The sequence below is a fragment of the Odontesthes bonariensis genome, chromosome 16, assembly GCF_027942865.1.
Source record: "Odontesthes bonariensis isolate fOdoBon6 chromosome 16, fOdoBon6.hap1, whole genome shotgun sequence".
Classification (NCBI taxonomy): domain Eukaryota; kingdom Metazoa; phylum Chordata; class Actinopteri; order Atheriniformes; family Atherinopsidae; genus Odontesthes; species Odontesthes bonariensis.
Window position 1 is genome coordinate 27,583,942 of NC_134521.1, and position 6,330 is coordinate 27,590,271.

Below are 6,330 nucleotides of genomic sequence, written 5' to 3' on the forward strand. Positions count from 1 at the left end.
GCAAGGTAAGTACTGCGTCTGCATATGAGACGATTTCTGAAACCAATTCTACTTCATCGTTCGCTGCTGGTGGTCTCGCGACGTCCCGTCGAGGCTGCGAGCTGCTCGCCCTTCAGAGACCGCGGCGAACTGCCGAGAGGTATGTAACCTTTTTTTCCCTCGGCTGATGAAGTTTACTGCCAGCTGTTACAAGCGCCGGTCTAGGTAGCATGCTCGCTCCTTCTCCCGGTGCTGTGCGCTGCACGTGAGTAACAGTCTGTTTACAGTTGCATTGTCGGTGAAGCTACATTGCTAGCCCTCTCCCGGCATCTGTAACCTACTTAAGCTAAACGGCCAACTCGGTTGTGCCGGTTCTTTGATTTTGTTGCTGCTATTGTTCTGCCCCTCTCCTGGTGCACGGCGGCGTGTGCGCCCCCCGCTCCCAGAACAGGTGGCCTATAGTGGTTGTCTGTGAAGGCACCGTTTGCGGCTCCCGCTCCCGGCATCCAGCTATAACTAATAGAACTTGCACTAGCCCCTCTCCTGGTGCACGGCGGCGTGTGCGCCCCCCGCTCCCAGAACAGGTGGCCTATAGTGGTTGTCGGCGAAGGCACCGTTTGCGGCTCCCGCTCCCGACATCCACCTATAGACGGTGTATAAATACAGCAATAGCCCCTCTCCTGGTGTATGGCGGCGTGTGCGCCCCCCGCTCCCAGAACAGGTGGCCTATAGTTGATTGTCGGTGAAGGCACCGTTTGCGGCTCCCGCTCCCAGCATTCAGCTATAAGTAAAGAATTTTCTTCTAAAAAAAAAAAAAAAAAGAAAGAAGAATTAGTACATACGTACTATCGGCAAATATACTGTGTGTATATATATATTTATATATTGGAACCAGAGGTGGTCCCGACATGGATCACAACCACTCCTGCTCGGCCTGTATGACTCCTCTACAACTTGAGGATGGCCATGATCTGTGTCCTTCGTGCCTTGGCCTCGGACATCTGAGGCAGGGTCTCTCAGACGAGTCCTGCATGAATTGTGGCATCCTGCCTCACGCTGTCAGGGCTGCAAGGCTGGCCGAGGTAGAGCGCCTGTTGGGCCCTCCCTTGTCTCCCCAGTTGACCCCTGACCAGCGGCTGGCCCCGTCTCGGTCTAGCCGACCACGGCGTCGGCCTGCTGAGACTGCAGGCCCCACCTCCGGGAAGAGGGCCAAGGGGTCCGGGCTTACCTCTAGAGTGGATCAGCTGACAGCAGAGCTTGACAGCATGAAGTCCCTCCTCCTGGCTCTCCAGCCTGGGGCTGGAGCAACCCAGCCGGGTGCCCTTGTTCCTCCAACGGCCTCCTTCGGTCCGGAGGAGGATGCGTTTTCCATAGCAGCTTCAGCTACTATGTTTCAGGACTACGCTTCGGACGTGCTCCTGGGAGACGAAGCCTCCCGTCCCTCTGCAGCGGGCTCCCTTTCTTCAGCCCGTAGCCCGGCGGGTGGCAGTGAGGAAGGCTCTGTGGGAGCCGCCATTCGTACGGCTCTAGCCAGGCTGCAGCTGGACGTGCCGCAGGCTCAGCCAGCTTCGGCCAGTGCCTTTTTCAGGCGCTCCTCAACCCCCGCTGAACTAACTGTACCTCCATCAGAGGAGTATCTGAGGGAATTACAGACGTTCTGGAGGGACCCTAGGGCCCCTGCCCGTCCGACAGCCGATGCTCGGACCCTGGCAGCCATGCAGGACGCATCCAAGTTCGGCCTGGACCGCATGCCAGCGGTTGAGCCCACTATAGCCGCCCTGATCGTGTCACCCGATGAGGCTCTGAGACGGGAGGCGAGGTGTCCTCGCCCCCAGTGCCGGGTAACGGATGACTTGCTGTCGAAGGCCTATGAGGCGGCAGCACGCATGGCTCGCATGGGTAATTCCATGTCCCACCTGCTGCTCGCCCTGTCATCATCCCTGCAGGAGACCGAACTGGACACTTCTGTCCACAGTGTTACTGACGCCTCTCTACAGGCCTTTGCATTGATGTCTAGAGAGTTGGGACGGGTAATGGCAACTCTCGTTCAGGCTCGCCGCCAGGTTTGGTTGGCGCAGTCCCCTCTCTCGGAGGCCTGCAGGAGAGCCCTCCGCAGTGTTCCGGTGGAACCGGGGGAGCTGTTTGGCTCCGCGGCTCTGGAAGCCCTCGAGCGCACGGTCCAGGCTGGGAAGACCCGACAGCAGCTGTCTGAGCTTCACAGAAGCGCGCCGCCGCCTGGCGACCCTAGGGGCCGTCCAGCTGCCTCGCAGCGCGGCACCCACTCACGGGCCAGGGGCCTCCCTCGGCCCCAGTACTCACGCCCACAGCCTGCTCAGCGGCAGGCACAGTCCTTTCGGGCGCCTGAGCGACTGCCCCCTGGGCAACCTCAGGTCTCACATACTACCCGTCGTGCCCCTGGAGCCCCTAGAGGTCGGGGGGCCCGACGCTGAGGCCACGGGGCCGACCGTCGGCCTTTTTTCCCAGCAGCAGCTCAGCTACTGGGCTGCTTCCACCAGGGACCCGTGGGTTCTTTCCACCTTGACCCACGGGTACAAACTTCAGTTCCGACGTCGGCCCCCGACCCATGGCCGAGTCAGGATGACTGTCATCCGCGACCCGGCGAAAGCCCGAGCCCTCGCCCAGGGGCTGTTCGTCCTCCTGGGCAAGGGTGCCATCGAACCGGTAGACCCCCTGTTGCACCCCGGGGGGTTCTACTCGACTTACTTTCTGGTAGCAAAGAAAGATGGCGGATTTCGACCTATCCTCGACCTCAGGAACCTCAACAGGTTCCTGAAGGTCTTGAGGTTCCATATGTTGACCACTGCAGAGGTTCTGCGTACGGTCTCCAGAGGGGAGTGGTTTACCTCCATAGACCTGGAGGATGCCTACTTTCACGTTCCTGTGGCGCCACACCATCGGCAGTTTCTGCGATTCGCCTTCAGGGGCGTCATTTCCAGTTCAGGGTGCTCCCGTTTGGTCTCTCCCTCTCCCCACGGGTGTTCACCAGATGTGTGACGGCAGCCCTCTCGCACCTACAGTCGCGGGGCATGAAGATCTTGCCATATCTGGACGACTGGCTCGTCTGTGCGCCATCCCAGTCTCAGGTGGCCCTCGACACGACGTGTCTTCTTTCCCATGTGGCCCGTTTGGGCCTCAGGGTGAATTCTACAAAGAGTGGCCTGGTCCCATCACAGAGCACAGTTTTTCTTGGGGTGACCCTCGATGCGGTCACCATGATGGCCTGCCCGTCGCCACGGCGGGTGAGCGACATCCTCCGCCACCTCCTCCCGTTTCGGGAAGGCAGGCGGTTCCACTACGTGGAGTTCTTACGTGTCCTGGGGAAACTGACAGCTGCGGCTGCTGTGGTCCCCTTAGGATTGCTGTCGCTGCGTCCCCTCCAGAGGTGGTTGCACAGCTTTCACCTGGACGCCAGGAGACACCGGCACAGGAGGCTTGCGGTGTCACACCGTTGCCTTCTTGCTCTGGCCCCGTGGAGGAAGCGTTCGTTTCTCCTCCAGGGCATGCCCATGGGCTCCATTGCATCCCGTCGCGAGGCAGTCACGACGGACGCCTCCCTCTCGGGGTGGGGCGCCGTGTGGCAGAACCGGACGGCTCAGGGGCTGTGGCCGGCGCGGGACCGCTCACAGCACATCAACGCACTAGAGCTGCGGGCTGTACACAGAGCGTTGCAGGCTTTCCTCCCTTTCTTGAGGGGCCGACATGTACTCGTGCGGTCGGACAATGTTTCGGCCGTCTCCCACATAAACCACCAAGGTGGCACCAGGTCTGCACTGCTACTGCAGGCATCCCGGGACCTCCTGCTGTGGGCAGCACCACGCTTAGCCAGCCTAAAGGCAATGTATTTGCCCGGGGAACGCAACCAGACGGCGGACTTGCTCTCCCGTGGCAAGCCTCCGCCGGGGGATTGGCAGCTCCATCCGGAGGTGGTGCTCAATATCTGGGCCACCTTCGGCAGAGCAAACGTGGACCTCTTTGCCTCAGAAGAGTCGACCCATTGCCCCCTCTGGTTCTCCCTGACAGAGGAGAGCAGTCCCCTGGGACAGGATGCTCTGGCCCAGCACTGGCCAGAGGTTCTCCTCTATGCTTTCCCGCCGATCCCTCTGATAGCCCCTACGCTACAGAGGGTCCTCCAGCAGGGCCACAGGCTGCTGTTGGTAGCCCCCTTTTGGCCAGGGAGGACGTGGTTTCCACTGCTGCACAGGCTCTGCAGCGGTTCCCCATGGCGCCTCCCCGACAGGAGGGATCTCCTGTCTCAGTGGCAGGGTCAGATCTGGCATCCCGACCCGTCCCGCCTGCAGCTGTGGGTCTGGCCACTGCAGGGCCCGACCCGATGCTGACTGAGTGCTCTGGCGAGGTATGCCATACCATCCTAAACGCGAGGGCGCCTTCTACCCGGGCGCTTTATGAACAGAGGTGGCGGCTGTTCACTACATGGTGCTTGGACAGGGGTGAGGACCCTGTGCACTGTCCTGTCCCTAGGATTCTGGAGTTCCTCCAGTCACTCCTGGATGACGGCCGGTCCCCCGCTACCCTGAGGGTGTATGTGGCGGCCATTTCCTCCCGGCATGCTCGAGTGGATAACGGCACGGTGGGAAGCCACAGGTTGGTGTCCCTTTTCCTGAAAGGTGCGCGGCGGCTGCGCCCCCCACGAGTGCGGCGCACCCCGCCATGGGATCTGCACCTGGTGCTCAGCGCCTTGTGCGCGCCTCCCTTTGAACCCCTTGCTCAGGCAGGGCTGAGGTGGGTCTCCGCTAAGACCGCCTTTCTACTCGCTATCGCGTCAGCGAAGCGCGTCGGGGAGCTGCATGCTCTGTCGGTGAGCGACTCCTGCATGAGGTGGAACTCGGATGGCTCAGGGGTTTCCCTATGGCCGAACCCCGCTTTTCTCCCGAAGGTGCTGTCTTCATCTAACAGACCTATCCACCTGGCACAGTTTGTTCCCCCGGAGGGGGAGGACAGGTTACACCTACTGTGCCCTGTGCGGGCTCTGAGAGCCTACGTGGCCGCGACTGCCGGTATCAGGCAGTCGGACCAGCTCTTCCTCTGCTACGGTGGCCCTCGAAGAGGCTGTGCGCTCTCCAAACAGCGACTGTCTCACTGGGTGGTGGACGCCATCACCCAGGCATATGAGGGAAGTGGGCGCCCCCAGCCAGCTGGGGTGAGCTGCCACTCCACCAGAGCTGTCTCGACCTCATGGGCAGCCCTACGGGGCGTTCCCCTGGAAGACATCTGTGAGGCAGCGTCATGGGCGTCACCAAGTACCTTCTCCAGGTTCTATCGGGTGAATGTTGCCACTCCCAACCCGTTGGCTGTGGTCCTGCTGCCCGACTCGGCTGCTTCCTCTCAATAAAGTGAGTAAGGGCCGGATTCCTCGTGACTCTTCTGGTATTAGTCATCCAGTGCTTGAAAGCACCGCCTCTGGCGGTCAGTAAGGATGAAATAGAACGAAAGTTACATATGTAACTACGGTTCTATGAATCCTGGATGACCGCCAGAGCGTTCTGTCACTCAGAATCCTCGTATACTCGTGAGAAGATTCTGTAAGGACTGACCTGCTGATGTTGCCGGAAGTATATAGGCTCTCCGGGGTCAGCAGGGGGTCACGAGTGACGTTGTTGGTATTAACACTCGACCTGCGCATGCGCAAGATGTATCATCCAGTGCTTGAAAGCACCGCCTCTGGCGGTCATCCAGGATTCATAGAACCGTAGTTACATACGTAACTTTCGATATCCCATGTGCCAGTTTAGATGGACCAGAGTTCTGATTTTTAGAAAGAAATCTAACATAAAAAGAATTACATTTGTTGATTCTTTTTGCATTCAGAAGCACATAATCTCCTGAATCTCATGCTTGGTGTACACAGTAGTGCATTCAAAGCAGAAGTGCAACCATCCCAGCCAACAGAACCAACCTTTGATGCTGCTTAAATTAAACCTCACATTCACTTATGATAGATTCCGAGCTGTGATAATTAAAAGAACAAATTTTTTTTCTTTATTTGGAATGATGCGACAGTTACCACCATTAAAGAAAATCAAATGCATTTACTGACCATGGTCTCCTCAGACTTTTATGCCAATTTAGCACAGAGGAACACCTAACCATTTGTGAATTATTCTATCAAAGAGGTGCAGAAGTTAAATTAAAGGGGGGTTAAATACAATAGAAATGATTATGTCATCAATCAGTGTACTTACCTGTCATTTACTTATCCATCCACCAGATAAGTCATACAGTTCCTCAGATGGTAACCAAATCTCACAAGTTTCAATGTAAATCAAAGGTCTAAGGTCAATATATTCCTGAATCACTTCAACTAACTTTGAA

At 58.0% G+C, this 6,330-nt stretch overlaps 1 pseudogene; it reads left to right on the plus strand.

The window, feature by feature from the left end:
* Window positions 1-1,244: 1,244 nt before the first annotated feature.
* LOC142401366 (uncharacterized) lies at window positions 1,245-5,379 on the plus strand (annotated as a pseudogene).
* The last annotated feature ends 951 nt before the right edge of the window (window positions 5,380-6,330 follow it).